The following is a 16,103-nucleotide window of genomic DNA, read 5'->3' on the forward strand; positions in this document are numbered from 1 at the left end:
GTGTCGAGTTCAGCTCTATCAAAATCTACTAAGTATAGCTGACCCTCTAGCACACCCTTAAATGCTATTGAATCATCACTTCTTCTAAAGACAGTGACACCTACATCAGTAAAAAGACAGTTGTAGCCCATTTTGCATAATTGAGATACAGAAAGCAAATTGTAATCTAATGAATCTACAAGAAAAACATTGGAAATAGAATGGTCAGGAGATATAGCAATTTTACCCAATCCTTTGACCAAACCTTGGTTTCCATCCCCAAATGTGATAGCTCGTTGGGGATCCTGGTTTTTCTCATAGGAGGAGAACATCTTCTTCTCCCCTGTCATGTGGTTTGTGCACCCACTGTCGATAATCCAACTTGAGCCCCCGGATGCATAAACCTACAAAACATGTTTAGTTCTTGACTTTAGGTACCCAAATGGTTTTGGGTCCTTTGGCATTAGAAACAAGAACTTTGGGTACCCAAACACAAGTCTTGGAGCCCTTGTGTTTGCCCCCAACAAACTTGGCAACTATCTTGCCGGATTTGTTAGTTAAAACATAAGATGCATCAAAAGTTTTAAATGAGATGTCATGGTCTTTTGATGCACTAGGAGCTTTCTTCTTAGGCAACTTAGCACGGGTTGGTTGCCTAGAGCTAGATGTCTCACCCTTATACATAAAAGCATGATTAGGGCCAGAGTGAGACTTCCAAGAGTGAATTCTCCTAATTTTGTCCTCGGGATAACTGGCAGGGTATAAAATGTAACCCTCATCATCCTGAGGCATGGGAGCCTTGCCCTTAACAAAATTAGATAACTTCTTAGGAGGGGCATTAATTTTGACATTGCCTTCCTGTTGGAAGCCAATGTCATCCTTAATGCCAGGGCGTCTCCCACTATAGAGCATACTTCTAGCAAATTTAAATTTTTCATTTTCTAAGTTATGCTCGGCAATTTTAGCATCTAATTTTGCTATATGATCATTTTGTTGTTTAATTAAAGCCATGTGATCATGTATAGCATTAATCAACATCTCTACATCTAGTACAAATAGAAGTGTGCTCAATGGTAGATGTAGAGGGTTTGCAAGATTTTAATTCTACAACCTTAGCATGCAATATATCATTCTTATTTCTAAGGTCGAAAATAGTAGCATTGCAAACATCAAAATCTTTAGCCTTAGCAATTAATTTTTCATTTTCATTCCTAAGGCTAACAAGAGATAAGTTCAATTCTTCAATCTTAGCAAGCAAATTATCATTATCATTCCTAAGATTGGGAATTGAAACATTACAAGCAATAGAATCAACCTTAGCTAACAAATTAGAATTTTCATTTCTAAGGTTGTCTATTGTCTCATGGCAAGTGCTTAGCTCACTAGATAATTTTTCACATTTCTCAACTTCTAGAGCATAAGCATTTTTTACTTTAACATGCTTTTTGTTTTCCTTGATTAGGAAGTCCTCTTGGGAGTCCAAGAGATCATCCTTCTCATGGATGGCGCTAATCAAATCATTTAATTTCTCTTTTTGTTGCATGTTTAAGTTGGCAAAAAGAGTACGCAAGTTATCTTCCTCATCACTAGCATTTTCATCACTAGAGGATTCATATCTAGTGGAGGATTTAGATTTAACCTTCTTCTTTTTGCCGTCCTTTGTCATGTGGCACTTGTGGCCGACGTTGGGGAAGAGGAGGCCCTTGGTGACGGTGATGTTGGCGGCGTCCTCGTCGTCGGAGGAGTCGCTAGAGCTTTCGTCAGAGTCCCACTCCCGACAAACATGGGCATCGCCGCCCTTCTTCTTGTAGTATCTCTTCTTCTCCTTTCTTCTCCCCTTCTTGTCATCGCCCCTATCACTGTCACTAGAAATAGGACATTTTGCAATAAAGTGACCGGGCTTACCACACTTGTAGCAAACCTTCTTGGAGCGGGGCTTGTAATCCTTCCCCCTCCTTTGCTTGAGGATTTGGCGAAAGTTTTTTATGACAAGCGCCATCTCCTCATTGTCGAGCTTGGAGGCGTCGATTGGTTGTCTACTTGGTGTAGACTCCTCCTTTTCTTCCGTCGCTTTGAATGCGACCGGTTGAGCCTCGGACGTAGAAGGACCGTCAAGCTCGTTGATCTTCCGTGAGCCCTTGATCATAAATTCAAAGCTCACAAAATTCCCGATTACTTCCTCGGGAGTCATTAGTGTATATCTTGGGTTGCCACGAATTAATTGAACTTTAGTAGGGTTAAGGAAAATAAGAGATCTTAGAATAACCTTAACCACCTCGTGGTCATCCCACTTCTTGCTCCCGAGGTTGCGCACTTGATTCACCAAGGTCTTGAGCCGGTTGTACATATCTTGTGGCTCCTCCCCTTGGCGAAGACGGAAGCGACCGAGCTCCCCCTCGATCGTTTCCCGCTTGGTGATCTTGGTGAGTTCATCACCCTCGTGCGCCGTCTTGAGCACGTCCCAAACTTCCTTGGCGCTTTTTAGTCCTTGCACCTTGTTGTATTCCTCCCTACTTAGAGAGGCGAGGAGTATTGTTGTGGCTTGGGAGTTGAAGTGCTCGATTTGGGCCACCTCGTCCTCATCATAATCCTCATCCCCTACGGATGGTACCTGTGCTCCAAACTCAACAACATTCCATATACTTTTGTGGAGTGAGGTTAGATGAAATTTGATTAAATCACTCCACCTAGCATAATCTTCACCGTCAAAGGTTGGCGGTTTGCCTAATGGAACGGAAAGTAATGGAGTATGTCTAGGGGTACGAGGGTAATGTAAGGGAATCTTACTAAACTTCTTGCGCTCATGGCGCTTAGAAGTTATGGAGGGCGCGTCGGAGCCGGAGGTAGAAGGTGATAAAATGTCGGTCTCGTAGTAGACCACTTTCCTCATCTTCTTTATTTTGTCGCCACTCCGATGCGACTTGTGAGAAGAAGTCTTCTTCTCCTTCTTCTCCCTCTTTTTTTCCTTGTTGAGGGACTCTTCCGATGAAGCCTTCCCGTGACTTGTAGTGGGCTTGTCGCCGGTCTCCATCTCCTTCTTGGCGAGTTCTCCCGACATCACTTCGAGCGGTTAGGCTCTAATGAAGCACCGGGTTCTGATACCAATTGAAAGTCGCCTAGAGGGGAGGGTGAATAGGGCGAAACTGAAATTCTCAAAAATAATCACAACTACAAGCCAGGTTAGCGTTAGAAATATAATCGAGTCTGCGAGAGAGGGTGCAAAACAAATCGCAAGCAAATAAAGAGTGTGACACGCGAATTTGTTTTACCGAGGTTCGGTTCTCTCAAACCTACTCCCCATTGAGGTGGTCACAAAGACCGGGTCTCTTTCAACCCTTTCCCTCTCTCAAACGGTCCCTCGGACCGAGTGAGCTTTTCTTCTCAGTCACTTGGAACACAAAGTTCCCACAAGAACCACCACAAGATTGGTGTCTCTTGCCTCAATTACAAGTGAGTTTGATTGCAAGAAAGAATGAGAAAGAAAGCAAGCGATCCAAGCACAAGAGCTCAAAAGAACACGACAAATCACTCTCACTAGTCACTAATGCTTTTGTGGATATGGGAGAGGATTTGATCACTTGGGTGTGTCTTGTATTGAATGCCTAGCTCTTGTAAGTGGTTGGAAGTGTGAAAACTTGGATGACTTGAATGTGGGGTGGTTGGGGGTATTTATAGCCCCAACCACCAAACTAGTCGTTTGGTGGGGCTGACTGTCGTATGGTGCACATCGGACAGTCCGGTGCACACCGGACATGTCCGGTGCGCCAGCCACGTCACCAAAGCTGTTGGGTTCCGACCGTTGGAGCTCTGTCTTCTGGGCCCGCCTGGATGTCCGGTGGCGCACCGGACATGCACTGTAGAGTGTCCGGTGCGCCAGCATGGGCGTGCCTGACTTCTGCGCGCGCTGGCGCGCATTCAATGCGCTGCAGGTAGCCGTTGGCGCCGAAGTATCCGTTGCTTCGATGTCACACCGGACAGTCCGGTGTACACCGGACATGTCCGGTGAATTATAGCGGACTAGCCGTTGCGAATTCTCGAAGATGGCGAGTTCTAGAGCCGCTCTCCCTTGGAGCACCGGACACTGTCCGGTGTACACCGGACAGTCCGGTGAATTATAGTGGAGCGCCTCTGGATTTTCCCGAAGGTGACGAGTTCGACTTGGAGTTTTCTGGTGCACCGGACACTGTCCGTGGTGCACCGGACACTGTCCGGTGGCACACTGGACAGTCCGGTGCGCCAGACCAGATGTGCCTTCGGTTGTCCCTTTGCTCTTTTGTTGAACCCAATACTTGATTTTTTTATTGGCTAAGTGTGAACCTTTGGCACCTGTATAACTTATACACTAGAGCAAACTAGTTAGTCCAATTATTTGTGTTGGGCAATTCAACCACCAAAATCATTTAGGAAATAGGTGTAAGCCTAATTCCCTTTCATAATGCATCTGGTATAACACATGCAATCTCTTCTCTGTGCAGGGCCAATCTGGGGCGGCATCCAACAACCCTCCGGAAGGGTTCAGCCCAACGCAGCACCAGTCAAACCGCCCACCTCCATGAGTGTTGTGTTTTCAGTGTATAGACTTCAGAACTTGTGTATAATACTTATGTTTGTGTTTGATACTTATGTCAGAGCTTGAGACGTATGAGACTTATGTTTGTGTTTGATACTTGTGTTGAACACTTATGTTTGTGATGGATATTTATGTTTGTGTTGGCTATTTATGTTTGTGATGATATCTGTGATGTATATATGTGATGTATATGTGATATCTTTTGTTTGTGTGGATGGAATACAAAAAACAAATAAAAAAGGTGCATACTGGTCACTTTGCCGAGTGTAACACTCGGCAAAGTGGCGCTTTGCCGAGTGTCAAGGCCATAACGCTCGGCAAAGAACCTGACATGGGGACCCTCCCTGACGGGTTCTTTACCGAGTGTCCCAGGTGGCACTCGGCAAAGATGGATCCTTTGTCGAGTGTTGCCGGGCAGACACTCGGCAAAGATAGACACTCGGCAAAGCCGCCGTCTCCGTCACCCGGCGCCATAACGGCTGCTTTTCTTTGCCGAGTGCTCTCTGGCACTCGAGTGCCCGAGAAAAAGTACTCGGCAAAGAAGGATTTGCCGATGCACTGTGTGCCGAGCCTTCTTTGCCGAGTGCGACACTCGGCAAAACCTTTGTCGAGTGTTTTTAAGGCTTTGCCGAGTGCTTCGGGCACTCGGCAAAGCCTGCGATTCCGTTAGTGATGGGTGCTAAAAGGGACTAAAGAGCAACATTTACTCTAATTGTCATTGTCTATAAAACTGGTGTGAAATAAGAAAAATGGTATTTTGGTCTTTATGTGTTGCATTTAATGTATTTAGAATTTGTTTAGTCCCTGTAATCAAACAGGGTAGGGACTAAAGTCTAGTCTCTGGACTAAAATTTAATCTTAGGACTAATGAAACCAAACGGGACCTAAATTTAAACTAGTCGGTTGTCCGTGCTCGTGCGTTGCGACGACTCACAATAATACCCACGTAAACTATCCACAAAAAGATCTTAAGATTTTTTATTGATTGTCTCTGCTCTCCGCATAATATATTTTTTGATTTGACAAACTGATGTTGTTGTTTATTCCATCCAATATGTCTTGGTACAACACGACCAATGAAGGGAGTGATTCGAAGAGAGTTCACAACGACTGACTGAACGAACAGAGATTATAGAATGGCATAATTCCACCATACATAGGCCAAATAAAACGAAGTTTGTGAGCTTAAGTTTCTAAAATAAGTCACATGAACTCAAACTTATAAAAAAGATAGATCAAAATATAGATTGGTTGCTAAAGTCAGGCATTAATAAAAATTGGATGCGCTCCATACAAATTATGGTACTTCGTAGCAATTACTAACATTTAAAACTAACAAATAACTTTTCTTTTTACTGTTAGCGTGACAAATCATTTCTGCTCCATCCAATTCAGCAACCTTAAACATCATGGAGTCCATTGCGCTAATGTGGTCTCAGAAACGACGTAATGCATGCAAGAGGCAAGAACACAAGGGACGAGCACCCTATGGTAGTGCCCGCATGGATCTCCAAATCCTAACACATATTTTGCATTATCCATGAGCCATCATCAGAAGAATACAAACCATGTGCAGACAATAAATAAAGTATTAGCACACCCAAATTATGTTCAGTCCTTAGCACAACAAAAAACTAACACCCAAAACAATAGAGGAATAATACAATAATTTTTGCAATGACAGAAGGATGGGTGACAGGTACATAGAAGTGGTAGAAGCATATCGAGTCGACATCGTGATAAGGAAAGGCCATATAGGCAGGCGTGACGAGCCATTGAACGGGTACCATAGGCAGCAAATCAGGGACCCCCATCCCTCGCCTCCCACTTCCAAGGTTTCGAAGAGAAGGAAGGGAAGGGAAGAGGCGGGCATACCTGTTCGTTGCTGGAGAAGGACACGACAAAGAACTGGACATCTGGAGGTAACATAGGTAGTATACCGCTAGATACATATAGAAAGAGAGCACGCAAGTTGAGAAAGAAACCCAGCCGGAGCAGCTCCAAACCGAGAGGCACCTGCACTAGGCGTCAGTCCAATAAGGGCGAGAGAATGTGAGTGCCTTCCTAGCCCTAGACCCATCGAGGTGACACAACACCACCACCAACTCCGTAGAATATGCCGACTGCTGCCACGCTATGAGCCTTGGTTGTCCAATATCTCAAACCTGGACTCCTCATCGCTATGATAACCTAAGCGTGATAGGCGCCACCGTGTCCTCCTCGGCGGCACGCACAGAGAAAGGCCAGGAGCAAGATCGACTCGCTCCGTACACATATCAACGAGCGTCGGTCGGCTCGCGGCTGTGACCGTGAGCGGGGGCAGCAGGTTGGGGAGGAAGAACAGGGCGAAGGCCGAGAAGACGAACGGGACGTCTGACGACGACGAAAATGATGGTGCACATGATGTGAAACATTCTCGTGGACGTGCAATAGACACTTTGCGGGTTGGTGTCGGGGCTGGTGTCGGACGAATACGGGGAGGAGGCGCCTGCTCCCACGCCCTCTGCCGAGAATGGGGTGCAGCAGAGGCGGAGGCATGAAGGGAGAGAGAAAAAAGCAGGATGGAGAACGAGGTGGCGGCAATTGAGGCGATGACCATCATTATCGTGCGGAGGTATAGATGGCCGACCCAAGACACGATCCATTTAATAGTGCCTGGACCAGCCTAGCATGAGCGCCGTGCCGTGCTTGGCCGTAGCCTCGGTCTATAGTGCTGGCCCGACCCAACACGATTATATTTTTTTATTTTATAAAAAATCGTATATACATATGTACAATTTATATTCAATCTTTAAAAACCTAAGTATGATGTTCTACTGGTTAGACAACTTTACCCAGTGTCTCCCACCCTTCTTCCATCAGGGCGTGGGTTCAAACCCCACCCCTGCACCGCCGTTTGACCATCTATCACTCTGCAAATATTTTATCGGCAAAGGGTTCTTTGCCGAGTACTTTTTTCGGACACTCGGCAAAGGCTTTGCCGAGTGTCAAAAAGCACTCAGCAAAGAAAAACACTCGGCAAATTAAGAATCGAAAAAATTAAAAAGACAACAAAACATTTTTTTTAAATTCTAGGAACAACTCTCCAACCTACTTATTACCTTACTCATTGCCCTATCATTTTTCACTATTATTTTGAATCAAATTTATATGTTTTGATAATCGAAAAAACTAAAAAAACAGCAAAACATTTTTTTAATTCTAGGAACAACTCTCCAACCTACCTATTACCTTACCCATTGCTCTATCATTTTTCACTATTATTTTGAATCAAATTTATATGTTTTGTAAATGGTGAGATTCAAACTCGCAACATCTCTCTCACGCATACTCTCCTATACAACTACACTACTACACCAATTATGTCTATATTACGTTTTCATTCCCCATGTACTATAACAAACCGAGAGTAATTTGATTATTTAAGGCACTAAATGAGTTCATTTAAAAATGTGACCAACTATAAAGTTACATAACTTTTTGAGATCTACAAGTTTTATTTTAATAGTTTCTACATTCGAGACCGTTTACAAAATTTGAATTTTAAATTTGAAAACTTCACACGAATTTTTCAATGATAAGATGATTTCAAATCAAAAATTATCAACTATAAAGTTTCATTACATTTCAAGACCTATAACTTTTTATTTTGGTAGTTTTTCCATCCGAGATAGTTTGAAAATTCAAATTTCAAAATTCAAACATAGTTTTGCATAACAAGATGACTTCAAACCAAAACATTTTCAACTACAAAGTTTCATAACTCTTCAATATCAACAACTTTCATGTTGGTGGTTTTTTCTTTCGAAGTAGTTTTCAAAATTCAAATTTTAAATTTTTTAAATTCAGACGTAGTTTTCGTTGACAATATGACTTCAAATGAAAAAGTTGTCAACTATAAACTTCTATAACTTCTCAAGATCTACAAAGTTTATTTTGGTTGTTTGGTCATTTATTTATCTCACATGATGGTTCTAACAATATGCACAAATTTTATACGTCTCTCTCGTAGTTTCATAAACTACGAGAGAGATATAGGTTTTATGAATAAATTTATTTTTATTTTGTCATATGAAGAAATGTTCAATATATAAATTGTACATCATGATGAGTTATACAAATTTGTAGTTGAAAACTTTTTCATTTGAATTAACTTACTACTTTAAAATGTGATTTTTAAATTGTTTTTGCCAAGTGTTGGAGAAAAAACAATCGGCAAAGAGCTCTTTGTCGAGTGTTGTATTTGTGACACTCGGTAAAGAGCCCTTTGCCGAGTGTCAAAAAAAGACACTCAACAAAGAAACTCTTTGCCGAGTGTCAAAAATAAAACACTCGGCAAAGAGCGTCTTCGCCGAGTGTTTTATTTTACCGAGGGTTTTTTGCATGGCACTCGGTAAAGAGCTTCTTTGTCGAGTGCCCGAAAAAAACACTCGGCAAAAAATATGGCACTCGGCAAAGAGCCAAATTCCGGTAGTGTATGTACGTGTGTGTGGTTTGGAACGGGTTGGTTGCATGAAGGGGACGGACATACATCGGGTTAATTTGAAATAAATATGAGAGGTTATTTGTAAAAAAATAACGTGGAACGACCGTTGAAACTGGTGTTTTAATAGAGATAGAGATATAGGGCCCTGTACAGAAAACTATTCTAACAATACCTCATTTTATAAAATTTGGTTAAAAAATTATACGACATTCTCTTAATTGACTTAAATATATTATATCGTAGTAAGATGCACTGTAATCTTGATTTAGAGCTTTACTATTAGAGCAGAATAATTTGTTGGTGTCCTAAATCCTATAAAATATACTTATTTTTAAATTATATAGAATTTTTATAGATCATGTTATTGGATATGCTGTTATGGTGTCGCATCAAATCCAGAAATTCACACGTCATTCGATTTTTCCGGCAACGTATGATCTCGCATCGAAGTAAATTTGTAACTAACTAATTTGCTCATATATTCCTTTTCTAACCTCGCTTCATTAAATATTCTAATGCATATTTAAGATACTAAATAGATTTAAATTTTAAACATAAATGAGAAAGTTTTAAATCTACACTACAACTCTCGGTTCAGGTCATTTGTCCACCTAAATTTGTCTGAAAAATTCAAAAAAACGAAAGAAATTGAAAACTTCAAAAAGTTTAGCCTAAATGATTTTGAATTAACAGTTTACAACTGCAAAGCCATCTCTTTGAGTACTACAACTTTACAACTTTTCTCAATCTCATGTACTTTCAAAAATAAAAAAAATGAATTTAAGAATCTAAAAATAAAAAACAAGGTTTTCAGGGACTAAGTAATATCAAATGGAAAATGTAGTCAACAATGAAGTTTCAGATCCCTTCTTGTTATATAATATTGGTTTAGGTCATTCCTCCATCCAAAGACATTTTAAAAAACAAAATAAAAAATACCGAGTTTCAGATATTGAAAACTTTAAACAAATCTTTGGGCTTAAATGATTTCAAATGCAAAATTTGTAGATCTAATTGTTGGTGTATGTGATCTGACCACACACACTACGGGGTTATCCACGTGATGCTTTTGGGTAGAACGGCGTCGTTGATCGCGACTCGATGGTTCGTGCTATAACACGACGGGGTGACACGCAGACTTATACAGGTTCGGGCGCGTAGAGTTGAGTAATGCCCTACTTCCTGTAGTGATTCTGGTATTGATGTGAGGATTACAAGTTGAGAGTTGTGAGTGTTGAAGGTTAGGACGAGATGATATGGTAGGGGTACCTCCCGGCCTTAATTGTCGTTGCACTGTTTTCTCTTTTCCATTTTTAGTTTTGACTTTATAGTATAGTTTTCAAATTCAAATCAAATAAAGTCCAAATCACTTTAAAATTTTCCAGACAATCAGAATAAATCATGGAAACATTTTAGCAAAGTTTGAACACATTTCATGGTGAGGAGTTTTATACAAAACTAATTTTCTCCTATTCTTTATTTGAGAAAAATTTTGGACCACATGTTTTGAAAAAAAGGAAAATTCAAATTTATCTCAAAATTCTTGGCATGTGTTTGTATAATCAAAGGTGACTATGCACATTACAAAAGTAGGTATTACATCTAATCTTGATAAGTTCCATATGTATTATGGCCTTTTTATTATGAGTTGTACCAAATTTATAATAATAATATATAATCTCTACTACTCTATAAGATCCTATTGTAGGCGTCCACACGTGCACCACGGTTCTGCCCCGCCCCTGTGCTCCCCCTCGCGCCCTTGCTCATGCCCCAAACACGCCCCCAACATCCTCGCTCACGGCGTACCTTCCATCGACGCGGTGATCCCCTCGCGCAATCCCAAGAAATCCTCCGTCGACGCACCGCCCGACATCCTATCCATCGCGCACCTTCCTTCAACTCCGTCCCTCCCCCCACCCTCGGTACGTCCCTACCTCCGTGGCCCCCACGCCTCGCCTCGTTCCCCCCGGCAATCTCGCTTCGTGCCTGCCCCCGTTCCATCCCCCAATCTCGCGGAGGCAGTGCTGATGGGGAAGGGCGAGGCGGAGAGGAAGAAGAGATCCGGAGACGGGCGAGCGTCGGGGCCACCGCCACCCGACCCATCCCATCGATCCCCATCAGTACGACCTACACGATCGCCTCGCGCACCTCTCTGCCTCCTCCCTGAGGACCACCACCATGGGCTGTTCAAGGCACAACTGGAGGCATCCTGCACAGCGTGCTTCTAGGTCGGGCGATGGCGGGCGATTGCGCCGGCGAAGAGGAAGCGCACAGCAGGTGCCGCCGTGGTCGCGGTCGTGGCCAAGTGGAAGGTGGGAGACCTCGTGCTTACCAAGATGAAGGGCTTCCAAGCGTGGCTGGCTATGGTGAGTGCGTCGTCTCAACAGCTCCTCCTTCTCTACTCCCTGATCTATGGCCTTCCTATGGCCTGTTCAGTCTGGGGTCCAAGGATTATTGGTCTGGGCAGGGGTTTCTCGCTTAAGATTTGGTGGCGGACGTGGAAGACCAGTCTAAGACTGCTAAGCTTTAGGTAGTAGGGGCTACTTCTACTACATTTTCAATCGCGGGATGTGTACCGTGTGTAGGCTCTACTGCTGATAGGATCCGGATCATGCTCTCAGTGTCCTTCCATCAGAAATTTGTCTCAGAGACTGTCTTTGATTCAGTTAAACCGAAGGAAGATTTAACTATTTAGAATTTGACTAACTAAATTTTATGGATCGTCGAGTTTGTGATGATGTAATATGCATATGGTTTAATTGAGAACTGGTGATTATGTGTCTCGGTGAAATATCTGCGGTTTTTAGTGGTGGTTGATAACTATTTGCTTTCTTCAGGTTATTAGTCTCGTTAACTACGCAAGAAGAGGATGGACTAACATTGTGCTAGATGCTATAACATGAAAATGCTACTGCTATTTTCTTCCTGAAGCTAGACTCTGGACATAAACTATTGCGCTCGTGGATTGATGACTGATGAATCACTTGCTTTATTTCCACCAACACCTCTTTCTGTTTTAGTTGTGAACTACTATGAGATTTTGTCCTCTCTGTTACGACTTGTAGCACTCCCAAGAATTTCATGCTAGAATAGTTCCTATCAAGCCCATTCTCTTCTTCAGCTCTCAAAGGGGGGCTTATGCTTACTGAGGACTCTACAATTAAGGATTTGGATGATGCTATTCAAGATGCTGACACATATTATCAGGGAACCACATGATGAATCATATGACTTCTAGCCTTTTAGGTGATAAGTATCTGATATTAACCAAAATAATGTATATATGAAACTTTATATTGTGGACTTGTAGCATTACCCTAACTATAAATTGTGTTTAGTCTCCACTCCTATCATTTCATTTTGATATTAAATTTTGTCAGCCAATCTGTTTCCTTAACTTCCTTTTTTTATCGCATGTTCTGTAGTGTGTGGCATTGCACCCTGATTTTAGGATGACATTTGTAAATGGTCATGACTGCTACCATGTTTATTACAAAAATGTGATGTCCTTATGTTGGTGTACTTTAATAATATATCCCTATCGTCCCAAATTTCTTTTTTGTTTTAAGCATTCACTGGATTATAAGAAGTAGAAGGTATTCATCACATTTAGATACTATTTCCTGTAGAAAATTTCACTTGTACTGATTTTACTTTTCGGCCTTCTGCTTTATAACATACACTTTTCCGTAATTGTCTCCTGGTCTCCTCTTGCAGCACTGGTTCCACTGTACTTTTACTCTTTCTTGAACACTGACTACAAAACAATAGAACATGAGTTCTTGAGGCTTACTAGCATGGGTGTGATCGGTGTTTTTGTGAAGGTAAGAGACAACTAAGAAGGGCTATGTATTTCTATTTGGAGTGGTGGGAGGTGTGCAAGTTATCAATTTAGATTTTGTCTATAATATTCCAGTCTTACTGATTAAATAATTTGATTGGGATTTCAAGTCCTATGAATTCTATATAAACAATAATGATCGTTTGAAGAGTTGAACAGTGTTGTAATTTGTTGAAGGCTTGAAATTCATTCATTTTCTTTTATACCATATATTTTAAAAAAATAAACCTTTTTTGCATATGTAGTTTGATGATCATGAAGTCATTGTGATTCTATTGTGTTCTAAAATAATTCCATTGTATCTGTGTGCTATTGATATGGGCAGTGAATTTTGAAAATGGTATTTACCAACCTACTCAACCATTACTCAAAACATAATGGTCTTTTATGTTTTCTTTTATGCTGACTACTCAATTGGCACATTCTTTTATTGTACTACTCTCCATATATCTTGTTCACTATTTGAGAGATGGCAAGCTACTTCAGTGATTAGGAACATGTTGCAACGTATTTTACTTTTCTAGCTGACACTTTGCAAGACTTCATTTCATTATTCAATATTTATCATAGTTGTCTCTTGAAAATTGAAATGTAACATTTATGATGTCCTGAATTTAACGTGATCATTTGGATCTGTCGCTTCAACTTCTTTAACCAAGCCAAGTTATACTTGCAGGTGGCCACTTTTATTGTCCAAAAGATTATGTGTGATGCCACAGGGATTTCTATGATGTGAGGATATATGCAAAAGATTGACCATAAATCTTATTCCAAAATGGGTTATTCGACTTGCTAGAATGGATAGGAATTCTTGAAACATATGCTTTCTCGACCATTAATATTGCTATCTAAGAGTTACTGCGGAGTTTGTATATCTAAATAGACATCTGAATGGGTAGGAAATATTTTTGCATGGACGATTTAGATAGTAACTCTTGATCCTAAGCTTTATAGAAATCTTATGCAACTAAAGTTACTATAGATTTTTGCTTTGGTTTGGTTTCCAAGATGCAAGCAAGTTAAACCACTACTTAAAAACTTTTTCTATTGAAAAGATCATAAGATGGGTTGATGGCTATTGATCCTAGGCTTTATAGAAACCTTATGCATCTATTTTTTGCCAATAGTTTCTAGAGGATCTTGCCATTCGTTTAACCATCGGTGAAGTCGATTTTGATGTTGTAACCGTTGAATCTATTGTTGTTAGTGTTCAAAACAGGAACTCCCCTGCCTGTTTGAGAAAAAAATGTTATTATGAGCTTGCTTTAAAAGTCATTGTCCCCCGAGCTACTATGGTGTCTCCTAATGCCATCAGTGCAGCCTTAGAAGTTCTATACGCTATTGAGTTAAGTGAAAGTCACTATCTTCCTTTTGCGAGGCTTGTTTGTTTTTCCATCATCCTAAGTTTGGTATCCTCGATGAGTGCACCAAGTATGTGTTCGCAGTGCTCCTTTTGATTCCTTGCATTTCCTTCTCTTTCCTTATCGATTGTTGTGGGTCCTAAATTCTTACTTGATTGCAGTGCTACAAACGTTGATCTTGAAGAGCATCTGTACATACTTGCAACTAGAATGGGCATAGTTGTGATCACTTCCTCTCAAGTAAGCATTTGGACAATCCCTATGAATTACATTTATAGTTCCCTAATCTTCCTTTGATTGATAGGCTGGCAACAATTCCTGTCATAGCTGCAGGTACGTGTGTTAAATTGTTAACCTTTTGTTGAAAATCAACTCACTTGCTAACCACTTATGTGTTGCTTTGGTCCAGTCATTGACTTTGACATGCTTGGAGGAAATATGATGCAAGTAAGGAAGTTCTGTTGTCTATCCAGTTAGTTCAGATTAGTGTATGTGTCACTTTTACTACATTTCTTGATAAGGAGTTATCTTTCTCATGTTATTGTTGGTACCTTCCTCTGTACTAACTGCAAAAGAGCTTTTCAATATGTACGATTGCTCTGAAAGGCTCTACAAGGAAATCTTTGAGTCAGCTATTCAGGCTACCCTACTTGCTACTGCCGAGCAATGTAGTGTTGTTGTAACACTGAGGATGTTGTCCTATTTCTGTCTAACACGATAGGAAGCTACACGTAGCGCAACACTCCCACATACCACCACCTTGGGTCTCATACATTTCTCAGCCTTTTAGCTAAGGTGTAATATTTGTGCTTATTAGTTTAATATCTGATATGTGAACCATATGTTCACTCTGATGTTAAATTTATTTTTTTATTTTATGGATATTAAATATATTTGTGTGTCGTTGCAACGCACGGGCACTCACCTAGTTAAGTGTATATGTTTAATTATTTGAAAAAACTTTTAAAAATATTTCTTACTTAGAGAGTGTTATTTAGCAATAATTTTGTAAAATAATTTAAAATATTTGTATGAGTAACTAAATAATCTATTTTATCGAACTAATTCACAATCAAAATTTTGATAACAGTATCCCCTTTTATTTATTATATTTTTAAATGTATCCATGAATTATCTTGCCTTAATTTGAGAAGAACATGTGCAAAAAGAGATATGAGAAGCATTAGCTAACTTTCTAGAGCAACCTCATTCTAAGGAATGAAGATCAAAACCTACCATTCTTTGTCTCTATCAAAATAAAACCATAAAAATCCTAGATGTAAATTTGTCTCGAATGGAGAAGGATTCATGCAAAAACAAAAAAGATACGAGAGACACTAATTAACCTTCTTGAGGACCTCCTTCAAAGAAATGAACACCAAAAGCTATTCGCTTGTATTTTGGGATTTCTGGACCTCCAAATTCGCAATAGTTCTGATCAGGAGAGAAAGAAGTAGTATTTGTAGTCTTTTTTTTTGTCTACAGACGGTTCATTAACTAAACCGCTGGTGTAAATGCCCAGTTTACGTTGTCAGTTTTTTTTCTACGAAAGCCGTCAATGTAAATTTAATTTATAATGGAGATTTTTCGCGTATTTTACACTATTTGGCGCGTCTGCTTCTTATAAACAGAAAGTGGAAAAATTGATAGTGTAAAAAAAATCTTGTTTGTACTGTGCAGCAATGCAAACCATGGGTCGAAGGGGGCTTATTAGTGATTAATTATATATGCTGCTAACTCTTTTGCCATCTATACATTTTTAACGAATTTTGGAAAGTATACATGTTATTTTGAAAATTAACTACGTGATCTATAGATTACTACCATTAGAACCATTGTCCAAGCCATCACAATAGCAACGTC

The 16,103-nt window shown here is 40.4% G+C and overlaps 1 pseudogene; it reads left to right on the forward strand.

The window, feature by feature from the left end:
• Positions 1 to 15,009: 15,009 nt before the first annotated feature.
• LOC111590968 (uncharacterized) lies at positions 15,010 to 15,166 on the forward strand (annotated as a pseudogene).
• Positions 15,167 to 16,103: the final 937 nt, after the last annotated feature.

Source organism: Zea mays, chromosome 2, assembly GCF_902167145.1.
Source record: "Zea mays cultivar B73 chromosome 2, Zm-B73-REFERENCE-NAM-5.0, whole genome shotgun sequence".
In the NCBI taxonomy this organism is placed as follows: Eukaryota; Viridiplantae; Streptophyta; class Magnoliopsida; order Poales; family Poaceae; genus Zea; species Zea mays.